This window comes from Telmatherina bonti (assembly GCF_933228915.1).
Source record: "Telmatherina bonti genome assembly, chromosome: 3".
Lineage (NCBI taxonomy): Eukaryota > Metazoa > Chordata > Actinopteri > Atheriniformes > Telmatherinidae > Telmatherina > Telmatherina bonti.
This window is the reverse complement of record NC_136621.1, coordinates 41,646,484-41,666,766: the sequence shown is the minus strand read 5'-3', so window position 1 is coordinate 41,666,766 and position 20,283 is coordinate 41,646,484. Positions and strand designations below refer to the sequence as shown.

Sequence of the window (20,283 nt, the reverse complement as noted above, 5' to 3'; positions counted from 1 at the left end):
AATACCTGGATTAAACTGACTCATAACTGGATTAAACCAGTTTAGAACTGGTTTGAACTGGATTTATTATCGGCTCGTTCAGTAGAAAGTTGAGTTTCTCTTGCTTTGGACTCACATATGAAAGAGCAGATGTGGGGAAAGCTGAAGGAACCCCCTTCATACGTTCAGGCACCCAAGCCGACCAGAGTACAGATGACATGTTGGATTTGTTCCAGGCTGCGAGCTCTGTGGGCTCTAACGGCTCTAACAAGGCGAGATGTGGACAGACAAAGCATCAATTAAGCTGGGGGGGTGAGGGCTGAGGACAGTAGGCTGTGGACATGGACCCCCTCGGATCTTCCATTGTCCTGTGGAGGAAAACAGAAAAATGAGGACAATGTAATTAGATTCTGCTGAGGTGAACTCTAAAGGCCTTGCAGCAGCTTAGCTGGTGTGCAGTACGATGAAGACCCCTCACCGTGCTGCACATGCACGTCTCATCAGACACCACACGGCATGGCAGAGCCAGATAATCTGGACTCATCAATGTGCCCTAAAAGTTTCACCCTGAACGACTCGAGCCAAGCATTCATATGTCTGCATTTAGGTTAGATGTGAATATAGATTCATCTGACTGACTTATTAATCCGTCTCGATTTTATCAGTAAGAAACATTAAACTGGAAACTGGATGGAAATCTGTCAATAAAACACAAAAAAGCAAAAAAAAACATGAACATGTTGCAGAGATGTGATACAGATGGGCTGCATCATCATTATAATAATATTATTATTATTATTATTATTGTTGTTTTTATTATTAATAATAATAATAATAATAATAATAATAATAATAATAATAATAATAATAATAATAATAATAATAATAATAAATAATACCTTAATGTCAAAGAACAGAAACAGCTTTCTTATTCCAGCAGGAAAAGTTTGTCTTCATGAGATGCAAATAAAATATTTTCAGGTCCAAACTCAGTCTCACAACGTCTCCTCGTTACCTCTGAGATCAGCAGCACATGTTACAAGCAGGCTAAGGAACAGCAACTGAAGCACCACGAGCTCCAGCACACACACACACACACACACACACACACACACACACACACACACACACACCACACACACACACACACACACACACACCACACACACACACACACACCCCTCCTTCTCTGTGGATCAGTTTTATTTACTGCAGAATCATCGCTTTCAAATGCTGATAAATACAATCTAATAATTTCTCTCATTTTAATTATTATAAAATAAAAAAACCTAATATTAATAAAAATAAATAAATAAAACAAAATAAAACTGAACTGATTATCAGACTAAATTATACAAATACTTAATGGATCATTAAAGTGCACAATAATAATAATAATAATAATAATAATTACTGTAATGTTTTTTATCTGATGTAAATATTGCAGGTAAAAATAAACATTTTCTGAAGATTATTGATTGGATTTAAACACTGTTGTTCAAACACATAATAAGTATATTAATAACTTTCATCAGTTTTTCTTCAGCTTGAACTTTGTCATACATGACAGGAAGGTTTATTTTACATCACATTTACCAGATGAATTAAAGTTACATAAAACATTAAAACCATCACAGCGGGATGAAGAGGAAGCAGTAAAAATACGGAAAGAAAATATTAAGATGTGGCAAAAATCATAATGAAATCTTTTTAAATAAAAGTGAACGTTAGTCTAAGTTAAAAGATTAGCAAGAGCGTCTTCATCTGCCCCCGTTAGCTGCTAGAAAACAGTTAGCATCAATGTTGAGATTAAAATCCAAGTTCTTCATACAAGTAACTCAGTCAGTCCCACGGGTGGTAAAATGGCCAAAGCTTTCATATGGAGCGTGTCCGTCTTTCACATGAAAAAAACAAACACGTCAGAACGGTTTTATTGGGAATTTGTTTGTGTTAAAATCTGGTAAAATGAGCACAAAGTTCAGTAGACGCAACACATTGAAGCTTCAAGCTAAATGCTAACAACATGCTGCTAAAGTGTAATCCTGCGTTGGTTTAGCATGTTAGCATGCTAGCATTTGGAGGTTCAGTCTGGTTCGTTGAAGGAATCAGAGCCTGATTGACCTTCATGACATAAACGTCGATGTCCTTCACTGTTGGGACATTTTCTGGTTGAAGAGGACGCAGCTTACCATGCCGCTCCTGTCACTGATTAACTGCTAGCTTGTGAAAAAGCTGTTAGCGTAGCCTTGATGTTGGTGTGTTTTTCTTATCAGGCAGCAACTTCAAATGCCTGTTGGGGTTTTTTTCTTCACATCCAGCACCTGCTGTGTTCCCACAACTGAACTCCAACATTATCCCACTAAACCCAAACCTGAAAGACACATGAGAACATCAGTGTTGTCCTTTCACGGCACCGATTCCTGATGCCACTCCATCTAATCTGTCCTGTATGTGTTGAATCATTGGTGAAATATTGTTTTCTTACGTTTACATTTTATAGCAGAATCTTCCTTTACTGTAGTAAAAAACCTGCTTTGTTCAGATGACGGTTTAGAAACTAGAAGTGACTCATCTGAATACACACAACACAACGTTAGTGTTAAAGAGGATTTGAGACTTTGTGGTATCACTTTTTAGTTAAAAAAAAATCACATTTTGTTGCTTGTTGATTCTTAATAATCCTGATAAAACATTATATTATAAAATCTGAATCTCTGAACTCGATTTGGGTTCTTTTGGTCAGCCCAGCGCGATCTGATCAGGGTTGGGTTCAGAACCCAGGGTCTTCTACTGAGATCACAACAGGTGGTAAAAGTCAAACTAGACATTTGGACTGAACCGTAGTCTGGATCAAGGACTGAACTACGTACTGGATAATGGACTGGACCCTGGTCTGAATCATAATCTGGATTGTGGACTGGACCTAGGACTGAATTCAATTCAATTCAATTCAACTTTATTTGTACAGCGCCACTTCACAACAATGTTGTCTCAGGACACTTTACATCCACATAATTTCCAGCCAGTTCATACATATCCTATAATAGAAACCAGCTGATTGCATCGAGTCATGACTTGGATCCAATCCTCCATCCTGAGCTGCACGCGGCGACAGTGGGAAGGAAAAAACTCCCCTTTAACAGGAAGAAAACCTCCGGCAGAACCCGGCTCAGGGAGGGCAGCCATCTGCCTCGACTGGTTGGGGTGGAGAGGACAGGAAAGACAGATCAACATGTACAACTGCACTTATTCAGGAAGACCTGCGGAAAAAAGGAGAAATAAGTTAGAGACGCAATATTGTCATATATTTATACATTAATACATTAGAGAAATAGAGCGAGGTACTTCTCAGTGCATCAGGTAACATCCCCATTGCTACATAAGTAATGGATGGCTAGACTACCCATAACTATAAGAGCAATGAGCAGAACCTGGACAGTTGGGTCCCGTACATGCAGACTCCAACTCAGGAGATGCTCATATCCTAACTATAAGAATCATGGAAAAGGAAGGTTTTCAGCTCCATCTTAAAGGTGTGGAGGGAGTCTGCCTCCCGAACCCACGGTGGGAGCTGGTTCCATAAGAGAGGAGCCTGATAGCTAAAGGCCCTTCCTTCCATAGGACTCTTAGAGACTCTGGGAACCACCAGTAAACCTGCAGTCTGAGAGCCAAGTGCTCTATTTGGAATATATGGAACTATAAGATCTTTTATCTACAATGGAGCTTGGTCATGGAGAGCTTTATATGTGAGGAGAAGAATTTTAAACTTTCTCCTGGATTTAACAGGGAGCCAGTGTAGAGAGGCTAAAACTGGTGAAATATGATCTCTCCTGCTAGTCCTCATCAGAACCCTCGCTGCAGCATTTTGGATCAGATGGAGACTTTTCAGGGCATATTTGGGACAACCCATAAATAAGGAATTGCAGTAATCCAGTCTGGAAGTAATAAAGGCATGGACTCATTTTTCTGCATCTTTCTGAGACAAGATGCTCCTAATTTTTGCAATATTACGCAGCTGGAAGAAGGCAGTTCTAGAAACCTGTTTTACATGTGAGCTAAAGGACAAGTCCTGGTCAATAATGACTCCAAGATTTCTCACAGTGGTACTGGAGGCCAGATTAATGCCATCCAGATTAATTATATAACTGGATAATGTTCTAAGTTTTTCAGCCCGAAGATAACGACCTCTGTCTTGTCTGAGTTTAAAAGGAGAAAATTCAGTGTCATCCAGGTCTTGATGTCATTAAGACATCTTTGTAATCTAAGAAACTGACTGGTTTCATCTGGCTTCATGGAGAGGTAGATCTGAGTGTCATCCGCATAGAAATGAACATTTATACCATGCTGCCTGGTGATATTTCCTAAGGGAAGCATGTATAATGTGAAAATTATTGGTCCAAGTACAGAACCCTGAGGAACTCCATGACTTAGCCTGGTGTGTGAGGAAGACTCATCATTTACATTTACAAACTGAAATCTATCAGATAAATATGACTGGAACCAGTCTAATGCGGTCCTTTTAATCCCAATAACATGTTCCAGCCTCTGTAGCAGAATATTGTGATCAATAGTGTCGAATGCAGAACTGAGATCTAAAAGAATGAGTCCAGACAGAAGTCCTTTATCTGAGGCCATGAGAAGATCATTAGACTTTCACCAGTGCTGTCTCTGTGCTATGATGAGCTCTAAATCCTGACTGGAACTCTTCAGATTGTTTCTGCTCAGATAGGAACATAGTTGGGTTGAAACTGAGAACTTTAGACAAGAAGGGGAGATTAGATATTGGTCTATGATTAGCTAAAACTCCTGGATCCAGAGTTGGTTTTTAAGCAACGGTTTAATTACAGCTGTGTTAAAATATTGACTTACATATCCTGTTAATAGAGATGTATTGATCAGGTCCAGTACAGATGTATTGATTCAGAAACATATTTCCTTGAATAATCTGGTTGGGATGGGGTCTAAAACACAGGTTGAAGGTTTAGATGAAGCTATTATGTTGGTTAACTCGGAGAGCTGTACAGGCAAGAAACGGTCCAAATGACAATCAGCTTCTAAAGACGTCTCTAAGGCTGCTGCAGATGAAATAACATTAGTAGTGTTCAGGTTATTACTGATTTCCTTCCTGATAGAAACTATTTTGTTTCCAAAGAAACTCATAAAGTCGTCACAGCTGAGGTTGAAAGGAATAGATGGCTCAACGGCACTATGGCTGTTAGTCAGTCTGGTTCCAGTGCTGAAGAGAAACCTGGGGTCGTTCTTCTTCTCCTCTATCAATGATGAATAATAAGCTGTTCTAGCCACACACAAGGCTTTTTATACACTATTAAACTTTCTTTCCAGACTAAGCAACACTCTTCTAAGCCAGATGAACGCCATTTTCTTTCCAAACGTCTTGATGTCTGTTTTAAAGCTTGAAGCTGGGAATTAAACCACCGGGCCCGCTTCTCCTGACTGGTTCTCTTCTTCTTTAGGGGAGCAACATTATCTAGTGTTATACGCATTAAAGCTGTCATAAGAACAATCCGCACCACTGAAACCAGTGAGCTGATATACAGTACAGTAACAGTGATCGTGGAGAAGCTTGGCCGACATAACATCAAGGGCAAGAAGGAGGCACCATGGAAGAGGAGGTTAGAAACCAAGATCAAGGCAACTCGAAGGGAAGTTAGTCAACTGTCAGAACTCCAGAAGGACACAACCAAGAAGAGGGTGCCAGGAAGGTACAGCCAGATGTCCATACCTGAGGCCCTGGAAACTGCCAAACAAAGAATCCAAGTCTCCATCAAATGTGGCATATATCAAGGAGATGTCCTGTCCCAGCTGCTGTTCTGTAGAGGCCTGAACCCCCTCAGCCAACTAATCAACAAGCCTGGCTATAGATACCGACTCAGGAATGGAACCACCATCAGCCACCTCCTGTACATGGATGACATCAAGCTGTACGCTAAGAGTGAGCGGGACATCGACTCACTGATCCACACCACCAGGATCTACAGCAGGGACATCGGAATGTCATTCGGACTGGAGAAATGTGGGCGGATGATCACAAAGAGAGGGAAGGTAATCCATACGGAGGACATTGCACTCCCAGAGGGCAGGAAAACAGATGTGGAGGAAAGCTACAAGTACCTGGGCATACCACAGGCGAATGGTAACCATGAAGAAGCTGCAAGGAAAGCTGCCACAGCTACATACCTGCAGCGACTGAGGCAAGTACTGAGAAGTCAGCTCAATGGCAAGAACAAGATCCAGGCAGTTAACAGCTACGCTCTGCCAGTGATCCGATACCCTGCTGGGATAATAAGCTGGCTAAAGGAGGAAGCTCAGAACACGGATGTCGAAACACGGAAGCTTCTCACCATGCATGGAGGGTTCCACCCCAAGTCCAGTGTCCAGCGACTATACACTAAGAGCAAAGAAGGGGGCCGGGGACTAATGAGCATCAGGGCCACTATCCAAGATGAAACATCCAAGCTCCATGAATGAGAGGGCTAAGATCCTCTGGGACTTCCAGATCCAGACAGATAAAATGGTGGTGGCCAACCAAGCGGACATAGTGATCATGGAGAAGCAGCAGAGGAAAGCCGTAGTGATCGATGGATCCATCCCCAATGATGGAAATATCAGGAAAAAGGAGAAAGTGGAGAAGTACCAAGGCCTCAAGGAAGACCTGGAGAAGGCCTGGAGGGTGAAAGCAGCAGTAGTACCCATAGTGATGGGAGCACTGGGGGCCATGTCCCCCACACTGGAGAAGTGGCTCCAACAGATACCTGGTGGAACATCAGACATCTCCGTCCAGAAGAGATCAGTCCTCGGAACAGCTGAGATACTGGAGAGGAGCCTCCAGTATCTCAGCAGAACCCGATCTGGAGAGATGAACATCCGCCCGCCCTACCCTGGGGAGGTGGGAGGGGGGGGTGAGAAAGGATTTTTTTTTTTTTATTTAAACATCTCTCTCTCTCTCTCTCTCTCTCTCTCTCTCTCTATATATATATATATATATATATATATATATATATAGAGAGAGAGAGAGAGAGAGAGAGAGAGAGAGAGAGAGAGAGAGAGAGAGAGAGAGATAGATAGATAGATAGATAGATAGATAGATAGATAGATAGATGTATTTCCATTCTAGATTGCACCATCTGATGGCAGCAAATTGTGGTAGCTCTGACTTCCTATCTTGAAAGAATACAGAGAGTGCAGTATTATGTGGTTCACCGAGACATGGCTGCATGAACACATCCCTGACTGTAATGTGTCTGTACCGGGCTTTAAAACGGTCCGTGCAGACCGCAGTAGACAACACAGCGGAAAGCTAAAGGGTGGTGGAATTGCAGTGCTGGTTAACCAGCGTTGGTGTCATCCTGGACATGTTACTGTCAAGGAGAAGATATGCACAAGGGACATGGAACTGTTAGCTGTGAGCTTCCGTCCATATTATTTACCCAGAGAGTTTACCTGTGTTATTCTGGTAGCGGTTTATATAATACCTGGTACCGCACCAGACACAGCCTGTGACGTCATCAGCTCCGTCGTTGCTCGGCTACAAACACAGCATCCAAACTCATTCATGGCGATCTCCGGAGACTTCAACAACGTCTCCCTCTCTGCAACTCTACCAACATTCCAGCAGTTTGTCAGCTGCTCCACCAGAGAAAATAAGATCTTGGACTTATTTTATGCAAATATGAATAATGGATCCAGTTGTTCTGCCCTGCCTCCTTTAGGAAGATCTGACCATAATCTGGTTCTTCTCACCTCCACCTACAAGCCCATCGTTCAGCAGCAACCAGTCATCACAAAGACTATCAACATCTGGTCTGCTGAAGCTGAAGATGCTCTTAGAGGAGGCTTTGAGGCTACAGACTGGAACGTCCTCTGTGAACCTCATGGAGACGACATCAACGCCATGACTGAGTGTGTGACAGATTACATAAACTTCTGTGTGGACAGCATCGTCCCAACAAGAACAGTGAGGTGCTTCCCCAATAACAAACCCTGGATCACCAGTGACCTGAAAAAGCTGCTGAACATCAAAAAGAAAGCCTTCAGGGATGGAGACAGGGAGTTATTGAGGGCAACACAAAAACAACTTAAAACCCAAACTAAGAAGTGCAAGGAGGACTACAGGAAGAAGTTAGAAAGTCAGCTCCAGCAGAATAACCTGAGGGATGTGTGGTCTGGAATGAAGAAGATCACCGGCTTCAAGTTAAAGGGGGACCAGCCTGATGGAGGTCTGGACAGAGCTAATGAGCTGAACATATTCTTCAGCAGGTTCAGTTCACCCCCTACCTCCAGCCCAACAGACCACACACCCTCCATAAGCCCACTGCTTTCCTGTCACGCCTCCAATCTGTCACCCTGCAGCTCAGTCATGGACCAGAACACAGCTTCATCTCCCTCCACATCAGGACATCCTGAGACCTCCACCTTGTTTGTCTCCTGCAATCAGGTTAAGAAGCAACTTGAGAAACTGAACCAGAACAAGGCTGCAGGTCCAGATGGTGTCAGTCCCAGAGTTCTCAAGACCTGCTCAAAACAACTATGTCCGATTCTCCAGCACCTTTTCAACACCAGTCTGAGACAAAATAGAGTCCCAGTGCTGTGGAAAACCTCCTGCCTTGTTCCAGTGCCTAAAAAAACACAACCAGCTGAACCAAGTGACTACAGACCAGTTGCCCTGACATCTCACATCATGAAAGTCCTGGAGAGACTCTTACTGGCTCACCTCAACAAGCAAGTAAACACCTTTCAGGTGTGTGTGTGTATATATATATATATATATATATATATATATATATATATATATATATATATATATACTATTCACAAAAAGTTAGGGATATTCAGCTTTTGGGTGAAATTTCACAACAAGCCTAAAATGCATTCAAACCTGTACAGGTGAACTTAATGTGATCTTCTCTAAGCTTTTAAATGCACATGTCCAACTGTTAAATGTTTCAATAAATTTTGCACAAGTTGCTGTTCTCTAACAAGGAGCTTAACGGCAAAAATCACGGCAGGTGTGTGATCCTTGAATTGACCAATAAATGTCCTGGTTCAATTAGAGCTGGTGTTTAAACAGTTGTCCTCATCATGCTGTTCACATTTTGACATCATGAGACCAAGACGACACCTAACAATGGAACAACAGTCCCTTGCCGTTGCGATGCTTCAAACAGGACGTTCTCAGACAGAAGTGGCCACTGAGCTTGGAGTGTCACAGAGTGTCATCAGCAGGTTGCAACAGAGATATGGAGAGACTGGAAGAGTCACAGAAAGGCCTAGAAGTGGACGTCCTTTGGCCACATCCCGTGCTGATGACCGCTACATTGTGAACACTGCCCTGAGAAACCGGATGATGAATGCCACTCAACTCCAGGCACGTTTAAGAGAGGTGAGAGGCACCCAAGTGTCACGTCAGACCATTCCAAACCGTTTCCATCAGCGTGGTCTGCGTGCTAGACGACCTGCACGGGTACCTGACCACACCACCAGGCACAGGCGTCATCGTCTTGCATGGGCCAGGGAGCATTTACGCTGGACGAGGACCCAGTGGGCCTCAGTGCTGTTCTCTGATGAAAGTCGATTCACACTGAGCAGAAATGATGGCCGGCAACGATGTTGGAGACGTCAGGGAGAGCGCTATGCATCAGCCACTGTTGTCACCAGGCCAGCTTTTGGTGGTGGCGGTGTTACAGTGTGGGCAGGGGTGTCCACTTGGTACAGAACTGCCCTACACTTTGTGAATGGTACAGTGACAAGCCCATACTACCTGAATAACATCATTAATCCAGTGATTGTGCCCCTACATGAACAGCACAGGCCTAATTTCATCTTCATGGACGACAATGCTCCTGCTCATCGAGGCCGCATCATCAGGGAATGGCTGTTGGAGACTGGTGTACCTCAAATGGAACGGCCTGCACTCTCTCCAGACCTGAATCCCATTGAAAACCTGTGGGATCAGCTGAGCCGTCATGTAGAGGCTCGAGACCCTGCACCCCAGAACCTCAATGACCTGAGGGCTGCCCTTCAAGAAGAGTGGGATGCCATGCCTCAGCAGGCAATAAGTTGCCTTGTGAACAGCATGAGACGTCGTTGTCAAGCTGTAATTGATGCTCAAGGGCACATGACCAGATATTGAGACGTTCACATTTTTTGTTGTGGTGTAACTACCATTGTTGTTACCTTTTGTGTTGAATGAATTTTTTGAGATGAGGAAATCAGTAGTGCATCCTTCTACTTAAATGTCTTACTTTTATGATATTATATCACTGTAGCATGAACATATTGCATTTTCCATAAATTTCACCTGAAAGCCAAATATCCCTAACTTTTTGTGAGTAGTGTATGTATGTATGTATATATATATATATATATATATATATATATATATACACCTCTCCCTGAGCCGTCACCTTATCATGGTGGAGGGGTTTGTGCGTCCCGAAGATCCTAGCAGCTATGTTGTCGGGGGCTTTATGCCCCTGGTAGGGTCACCCATGGCAAACAGGTGTCTAGGGGAGGGACCAGACCAAGCACGGCTCATAGACCCCTATGACGATGACAAACCTGGGCATAAATGTTCCCTTGCGGGAACGCGGGTTACCGGGACCCCCCTCTGGAGCCAGGCCTGGAGGCGGGGTACGAGAGCGAGCGTCTGGTGGCCGGGCCTTCGCCCATGGGGCCCGGTCGGGCTCAGCCCGAAAGGGTTACATGGGCCCCACCTCCCGTGGGCTCACCATCTGCGGGAGGAGCCGTAGGGGTCGGGTGCAATGTGAGCTGGGCGGCAGCAAGGGGCGGGGACCCTGGCGGCCCGTGCCCCGGCTGCAGAAGCTGGCTCTAGGGACGTGGAACGTCACCTCTCTGGTGGGGAAGGAGCCTGAGCTTGTGCGCGAGGTTGAGCGGTTCCGACTAGATATAGTTGGACTCACCTCGACGCATGGCTTGGGCTCTGGAACCAGTACCCTCGAGAGGGGCTGGACCTTCTTCCACTCTGGAGTTGCTCATGGTGAGAGGCGGCGAGCAGGTGTGGGCATTCTCATCAGCCCCCAGCTTGGTGCCTGCACGTTGGGGTTTACCCCGGTGGATGAAAGGGTAGTTTCCCTCCGCCTCTGGGTGGGGGGACGGTCCTGACTGTTGTCTGTGCTTATGCGCCGAACAGCAGTTCAGAGTACCCACCCTTTCTGGAGTCCTTGGAGGGAGTGCTGGAGGGTGCTCCTTCTGGGGACTCCATTGTTCTGCTGGGGGACTTCAATGCTCACGTGGGCAATGACAGTGAGACCTGGAGGGGAGTGATTGGGAGGCATGGTCCCCCCCCTCTGAACCCAAATGGTGTTTTGTTGTTGGACTTCTGTGCTCGTCATGGATTGTCTATAACGAACACCATGTTCCAGCATAAGAGTGTCCATATGTACACCTGGCATCAGGATTCCCTGGGCCGCAGTTCAATGATCGACTTTGTAGTCATATCGTCGGACCTGCGGCCACATGCCTTGGACACTCGGGTGAAGAGGGGGGCGGAATGGGCTGTGTTCCGTGCCTCTATTGCTGAGGCGGCCAGCCGGAGCTGTGGCTGCAAGGTCGTTGGTGCCTGTCGTGGCGGTAATCCCAGGACTCGTTGGTGGACACCAGCAGTGAGGGATGCTGCCAAGCTGAAGAAGGAGTCCTATCGGGCCTTCTTGGCCTGTGGGACTCTGGAGGCAGCTGATGGGTACCGACGGGCTAAGCGGCATGCGGCTTCGGCCGTTGCCGAGGCAAAAACTCGGGCATGGGAGGAGTTCGGCGAGGCCATGGAGAAAGACTTCCGGACGACTTCGAGGAGATTCTGGTCCACCATCCGGCGGCTCAGGAGGGGGAAGCAGTGCTCCATCAATACTGTGTACAGTGGAGATGGGGAGCTGCTGACCTCAACTCGGGACGTTGTGGGTCGGTGGAGGGAATACTTCGAAGACCTCCTCAATCCTACCAACACGGCTTCCCATGAGGGAGCAGAGCTGGTGGACTCAGGGGTGGACTCTCCTATCTCTGGGGCTGAAGTCGCTGAGGTGGTCAAAAGGCTCCTTGGCGGCAAGGCCCCGGGGGTGGATGAGATCCGCCCGGAGTTCCTTAAGGCTCTGGATGCTGTGGGGCTGTCCTGGCTGACACGCCTCTGCAGCATCGCGTGGACATCGGGGGCAGTACCGCTGGATTGGCAGACTGGGGTGGTGGTCCCCCTTTTTAAGAAGGGGGACCGGAGGGTGTGTTCCAATTACAGGGGAATCACACTCCTCAGCCTCCCTGGTAAGGTCTATTCAGGGGTCCTGGAGAGGAGGGTCCGCCGGATAGTCGAATCCCGGATTGAGGAGGAGCAGTGTGGTTTTCGTCCTGGTCGCGGAACAGTGGACCAGCTCTGTACCCTCTCTGGGGTCCTGGGGGGGGCATGGGAGTTTGCCCAACCAGTCTACATGTGCTTTGTGGACCTGGAGAAGGCATTCGACCGTGTCCCCGGGGGCTCCTGTGGGGGGTACTCCGGGAGTATGGGGTACCGGACCCCCTTGTACGAGCTGTCCGGTCCCTGTACGACAGGTGTCAGAGCTTGGTCCGCATTGCCGGTAGTAAGTCGGATTCGTTTCCGGTGAGGGTTGGACTCCGCCAAGGCTGCCCTTTATCACTGATTCTGTTCATAACTTATATGGACAGAATTTCTAGGCGCAGCCGAGGTGTTGAGGGGATCCGACTTGGTGGCCTCAGGATTGGGTCCCTGCTTTTTGCAGATGACGTGGTCCTGTTGGCTTCATCTGGTCGTGATCTCCAGCTCTCGCTTGAGCGATTCGCGGCCGAGTGTGAAGCGGCTGGGATGAGAATCAGCACCTCAAAATCTGAGACCATGGTCCTCAGCCGGAATAGGGTGGATTGCCCTCTCCGGGTCGGGAGTCAGGTCCTGCCTCAAGTGGAGGAGTTTAAATATCTCGGGGTCTTGTTCACGAGTGAGGGAAGGATGGAGCGCGAGATCGACAGACGGATCGGTGCGGCGTCTGCAGTAATGCGGGCTCTGCGCCGGTCTGTCGTGGTGAAGAAGGAGCTGAGCCAGAAGGCGAAGCTCTCGATTTATCAGTCGATCTATGTTCCTACCCTCACCTATGGTCATGAGCTGTGGGTCGTGACTGAAAGAACGAGATCTCGTATACAGGCGGCTGAAATGAGTTTCCTCCGCAGGGTGGCCGGGCTCTCCCTTAGAGATAGGGTGAGGAGCTTGGTCATCCGGGAGGAGATCAGAGTAGAGCCGCTGCTCCTCCGCATCGAGAGGAACCAGTTGAGGTGGCTTGGGCATCTGGTCAGGATGCCTCCTGGACCTCCCTGGTGAGGTGTTCCAGGCACGTCCCTCGGGGAGGAGACCCTGGGGTAGACCCAGGACACGCTGGAGGGATTACATCTCTCGGCTGGCCTGGGAACGCCTCGGGATCCCCCCCGCAGAGTTGGTAAATGTGGCTGGGGAGAGGGAAGTCTGGGCTTCCCTGCTTAGGCTGCTGCCCCCGCGACCCAACCCCGGATAAGCGGCAGAAGATGGATGGATGGATGGATGGATGGATATATATATATATATATATATATATATATATATATATATATATATATATATGTATATATATATATATGTATATATATATATATATATATATATATATATATATATATATATATATATATATATATATATATACATATATATATATAAATATATATATGTCTGATCGTTTCCTCTAAATCTGATCGTTTCTCTCTGCCTCCGGACTGAATTCAAACCGCAGCCTAAAATGGGATTTTGCTAAATTACTTTTAGGGTCCCTGGGGCCCCCTTGTTAAAAACGGAAACACAAAGACAGGCAGGACACGATGCATTTCTCACTTAAAGGAACTCCGTCTCAAAATTGTATCGTAGAAAAGGGTGTGCCACAAGGTTCCACTCTTGGTCCACTTTTATTTTCTATTTTCATTAATGACCTTCCTCAGGTCTGTCATAATTGTCTTACTCATCTGTATGCTGATGACACTGTCGTTTATTTATCGAGTTCAAACCTAACCCAGCTACAACACCTTTTACAGGAGGACTTTAACTCTGTTCAAAACTGGATCAACACAAATTTGTTAAAATTGAATATGACAAAATCTAACTATATGCTGTTTGGTACACGCCATTTTCTTCAATCTGCCAATCTAAGTATTACTTTTGATAATGGCTCCTTAATGTCGAGAGAAACAGCTGTGAAATATTTAGGTGTCTTGTTAGATCCAGAACTAAATTTCAAACCACATATTGACTACATAATTAAATCCACATATTCATGTTTAATGCCTCTGTACAGATCATCTGGCTGTTTCTCTCAACAAGTAAAAAAGAAAATCATTACACAACTGATTTTTCCTATTATTGATTATGGAGACATAGTTTACCAAAATACATATGAAAAATTTCTTAAACCATTGAATATATTGTTTAATACTCTTTGTAGATTTATACTGAAATGTCCTTTTAGAACACACCACTGTACTTTATATGATGAACTGAACTGGTTACAGCCTCATGAAAGACGACAGTGTCATTGGTTGCAATTTATCTTTAAAAGTGTTCATTTAAATGTTCCTCCGTATTTAAAATGCTTTCTGGTTCCATCAAGAACATCATTTACTATTAGAAGCTCACAGTATTTATCCTTTAATGTTCCTTCAATTGAAAAGGAAGTTGGAAGGAGGTCTTTTGCTTATAAGGCCCCGAATGACTGGAATCAACTGCCTGGTACACTAAGGACAATTACCTCTTATGGACTTTTCCGATCTGCATTGTATGATCATTTAAAAACAGGCTGTTCATGCTACCATTGATGATGTTTGTCTTTATGTGTTAATTGAATCTGTAACTCTGTGGTATTATTAATTATTATTAATAATTACTAAGGTATTGTAATACAAACTTAAAAAAGGGCTGGTCCGATATGACTTTTTCCAGCCGATGGTGATGTTCGATGTTTGTCTCCCTGTAGTAGCCGATATCTGATATTTGATAATAAAGATGTAGGGAAGTAGGTGGGTGTGTCTGAGCAAGATTGTCCTGTGTTTTGTGTTTTGTGTTGGTCAGGTTGTCTTTTGCTTTATTGTTTTTTTGTACTGTATTGTTGTCTTGTATAAGTTGTATGTTCCTTTGGTCCCCCTTGCAAACGAGATGTCACATCTCAAGGGGTTTTCCTTTTCCTTTCCTTTCCTTTCAATGCAAACTGGCAGAAAAATACCTTTTATTTCCTGTTTATGGTGGAAAGTCTGGTTATTTTAGTATCAGTTTAAATCTGAATTAGTTGATCAAATCAAACTTGTGTTTACTTTGTCCTTAGATGATATTTAAAGTTACTCCTAAATAAGTTAACAAAACTAAAGCTTGAGAAGTTTTAGAATCATTCATTTCCACTTACTGAAACCATTAGAAACCTGTGTATCGATGATGTTTTCAGCATCTTCACTAATCTAAACAGATGTCCTGCTACGTTGCAAAATCAGCAACATTCAGCTTTTTAGCAAGGAATGGTTATCCTAAATATTGCACGGAGTAATGGCATCTCAGCCCCGTGTCTGGGTTCACCACAGAAATCCTCCACGCGGCCAAAGTTCAGCTTTGCCCATCTCTGGCTTTCGACGCACGTTCTGCTTAAAAAACTTCGTAAATTTTCGGTGCGTTCCTACATTTGTATTTAGTAGATTATTCACTGTGTTAACATTATTTATCAAGCAGTTATGTAGAAAAGCGTTTTGTTTGTGTGTAATATATACGCTTGTTCCACAGAAAACAGTTATGTGGGGAAACTACGTTGATCTGCAGCAAGACTCAAAAGCAGAGACCCATCCAATATGGCGGAGACCAATCCAATATGGCGAGGACCTATGGCGGTGAAGCTGGTTCACTTCTTTTTTTTTTTCCTCCTTAACATTTTTTTTTAATACGCAATATAACAAAAAATACAGAACATAAACTGATAAGTCAGGGGGTCAAGAATTAAATGAAAATATGTAAGAGAAGAAAAAAAAGATATTCAGGCCATGGACAATAAAAAAATATAAAGTCCTTTTCCACTTTTTTTTTATCTTCAAAGTAAAACGCTGGTTCACGCTCCAGCGCACAACGAGGCGTCTATATATATTATGTCTATAGTTTATACGGTCGTAGTGGAGGACCCTATCTGTTGAATGTAGCCGTCTGTATGAATGACTGAATTAAAAATAATCTGATTCCTGTCGGGGTCTCAAAGTAATCAACGTGTAATAAAAATATATTTATAAGATAATGCACTCATGGAAATAAACATTGTTCACATTTTCATGGGCTATATTAACAAAACGTCCGTTTTCCATCGCAGACGCCATGGAATATAGTTTCAGGCCATTTTCGGACGCCTTTCCATCGGAAGTGAAAAACATGGTCGGAGCAACAGCTGATCATTGAAGGTGAGAGAATCATAACAGGTCATTTTGTTTATTAATTCATCTTGTTTATTAATTATGATTTAAATTAAAGCAGTGTGTTTACAGTTAGCTTTATTAGCACACGCACTTAGCTTAGCAGCTAGCATTCTGCTAGCATTAAAGCTGTGTTATCCTCTAGAGCAGGTAGCATGTTAGATAACACATATAACACACATATATATAATACACACACATATATATAACACATATAACAACACATATACCACATATAACAACACATATACCCCATATAACACATATATAACACACCAGGATGCCCAGAGTGGAAAATAACTAGAGTCCATTTAAAATTAATAATCATTTTGTAATGAAATGAAAATGAAAAATGTGAGAAAATGTACGTTTGTAAAGTATTCCGTTTTTGCATGAAGCTTTTATTCTGCTGTAAACAGATATTTACGGGAAACTTGGAGAGTAGTTTTCCCTCCAGATGGAGGAATTAACAGAAACTGGAAATCCAACACTTGTTGCTTAGGTTTATTTATAAACTGTTTAGGAGATAAATAAACCATTTTAATGTGACTTTTTCTTAAAATGCTTCGAGTTTTCAGTAAAAACAGGTTTTCCATGAATTTCTTGTATTATTGACACTGAACTTGTTTGACACGAGTTTCTTTAAATATTTAAAAGTCTTTGGTTACAACTTTTAGGAAATGAGACAGTGATGGTACAAAGCTTTACATTTGCTTGGGAGTATCTGGCTAGGAAATGATGCTACAGTGCTGAAAACAGCCTGAGAAACACTATGATGACCGAGAACTGACCTTTCATCCACTCAGCACCTGAACATCATGGGTCTGCTGAATGTCTGGAAGAACTACAAAGTCTTGATTGTGATGGGCACAAGTCTGGGTCTGATCCACTGGGGTTGGTACAATCTGAAATCCAGTCCTCTGCTGCACAAGAACAAAGAGGAGTACATTCCTGAACCTGGCATTGTTGCTTATGTTTCACCTCCTGCAGCTGCTCCTCCTTCTGCCAAAACCAAGTGAACCAGACTGAGGTAAGACGTTCCGGGATCCTCCCATGTTCCTTTTCCTGCTGCTGAAACGTCGGCACATAAAAATCAACTAATGTTAAAAATAGAATAACTTTTGTCTTGTTGTGTACAGAAGAGTCGGCATGAAGCCTCGGAGCTGGCTGAGGAGGAACTGGCTGATGGCAGCTGGCGGGGCCTTCATCTCTGTCCATCTGGCAACCTGGATCCTGCAGAAAATCATGAAGCACAGCATCCGCTCGGAGGCAAAGCTTAAACAGAAAAACACTGATGGGAAAACAGACTGAAGCGAGACCTGGAATTGTTCAGATGAACTGTACTGAGCTGAAGGCATAAAGATGATGCCGAGTCGGACTCTTGTTTTGTCTTCTGGGTCATAATCAACTCCTGATCAACAATAAACATCAACCAGTGATATTAAGTTGAACAATTTTGGCTTTATTTAGTCAAATCTTCTCAACATGTACAGTATGAAAGTGTAGCTGTACGGCAGGACGGTAGCTGTACGGCAGCCGTACGGCAGGACGGTAGCTTTACGGCAGGACGGTAGCTGTACGGCAGGACGGTAGCTGTACGGCAGCCGTACGGCAGGACGGTAGCTTTACGGCAGGACGGTAGCTGTACGGCAGGACGGTAGCTGTACGGCAGGACGGTAGCTTTACGGCAGGACGGTAGCTGTACGGCAGGACGGTAGCTGTACGGCAGGACGGTAGCTTTACGGCAGGACGGTAGCTGTACGGCAGGACGGTAGCTGTACGGCAGGACGGTAGCTTTACGGCAGCCGTACGGCAGGACGGTAGCTTTACGGCAGGACGGTAGCTGTACGGCAGCCGTACGGCAGGACGGTAGCTGTACGGCAGGACGGTAGCTTTACGGCAGGACGGTAGCTTTACGGCAGGACGGTAGCTGTACGGCAGGACGGTAGCTTTACGGCAGGACGGTAGCTTTACGGCAGGACGGTAGCTGTACGGCAGCCGTACGGCAGGACGGTAGATTTACGGCAGGACGGTAGCTGTACGGCAGGACGGTAGCTTTACGGCAGGACGGTAGCTGTACGGCAGCCGTACGGCAGGACGGTAGATTTACGGCAGGACGGTAGCTGTACGGCAGGACGGTAGCTTTACGGCAGGACGGTAGCTGTACGGCAGGACGGTAGCTGTACGGCAGGACGGTAGCTTTACGGCAGGACGGTAGCTGTACGGCAGCCGTACGGCAGGACGGTAGCTGTACGGCAGGACGGTAGCTGTACGGCAGGACGGTAGCTTTACGGCAGGACGGTAGCTGTACGGCAGGACGGTAGCTTTACGGCAGGACGGTAGCTTTACGGCAGCCGTACGGCAGGACGGTAGCTTTACGGCAGGACGGTAGCTGTACGGCAGCCGTATGGCAGGACGGTAGATTTACGGCAGGACGGTAGCTGTACGGCAGGACGGTAGCTTTACGGCAGGACGGTAGCTGTACAGCAGGACGGTAGCTTTACGGCAGGACGGTAGCTTTACGGCAGGACGGTAGCTGTACGGCAGGACGGTAGCTGTACGGCAGGACGGTAGCTTTACGGCAGGACGGTAGCTTTACGGCAGGACGGTAGCTGTACGGCAGGACGGTAGCTTTACGGCAGGACGGTAGCTGTACGGCAGGACGGTAGCTGTACAGCAGCCATACGGCAGGACGGTAGCTGTACGGCAGGACGGTAGCTTTACGACACAACAGTAGCTTTATGGCAGGACGGTAGCTTTACGACACGTCAGTACTTTTTCGGCAGGATGGTGGCTTTACGGCAGGACGGTAGCTTTATGACACGTCGGTACCTTTTCAAATCAAATCAAAGATACTTTATTCATCCCCGAGGGGAAATTCAGAGTTCAAGCCAGCTCGTCCAAGGTCAGACATACAGACATGTAACATTCATGACAAAAGAGCAAAACAGAACCGAGCTAAGCTCAGGCCATGAAGCTATTACAGCACTGCCTGACAATAGATAAGAACAGAGATACAAAAGGTCATGTAACTCCGGGCCTCGCCAGGAAGACATGGTCCGAAAATACAGAGAAAAAAAACCTCATGCACTAAAGCACAAACTAAAACAAGACACACAAAGTCCAGGAAGGTGGTGAGTCATGTGGGAGGGGGCTGGGGGTGGATGAGGAAGGGGAACAGAGCGTCTGTGAACATGTCTTCTTCTGTTCTCAGGGGGGGGTTGCACCGGCCCAGGGCCGCTGGGAAGCCGAATCCAGATATGATTGTTTGGGTTCCAGGCCAGGGAAACAATTTGCCCACGGCCTTGGGGTCCATAGCTGATCTCAGACAGGCATGCTCCAGACAACCGAATGGGGGGGTCAATTTCCACCGATTCTAGCAGACATTTTCAATTCATGTTGATCAATTTTGCGGACCAGCTCCGGGACTGCGGCCAAATGACCAGTTTGGGCCAGGCTGGTATCCTGCTTACAGTCGAGTCCAGTCAACGCTGAGTCTGTGCACTGCTAGCTCGGCACATACCGTTACAGAATTCTGTCAGCCTGCCAGTTGTTGCCAGAATCTCACAGGTCTTCAGGTAGATCAGAACTCTGCCAGCGCCAATCAGCAGAATCCTGATCACCAATAATCCAAAGATGTAAACATCCTCCACGTCCTCAAGAGGACAGAACCACCAGACACATCGGTCTCCATGAGTCCTGAACGTATCCAGCCGGAAGCGTCCCCTCAGGACATGCGGGCTCCCCTCTGCCCGATCTTCAGGTTGAGAAAATTTGATCAATTGCGTTGATAGACCAGCCGATCAGATCCATGAT

General features: G+C 45.5%; 1 long non-coding RNA gene across 1 annotated transcript; it reads left to right on the top strand.

Annotated features, from left to right (window-relative positions):
* The first annotated feature begins 16,348 nt into the window (after nucleotides 1-16,348).
* LOC306771980 lies at nucleotides 16,349-17,912 on the top strand. Its single transcript, XR_013771770.1, has 3 exons — nucleotides 16,349-16,455; nucleotides 17,274-17,497; nucleotides 17,607-17,912. It is a non-coding gene; the product is annotated as an uncharacterized lncRNA (long non-coding RNA).
* Nucleotides 17,913-20,283: the final 2,371 nt, after the last annotated feature.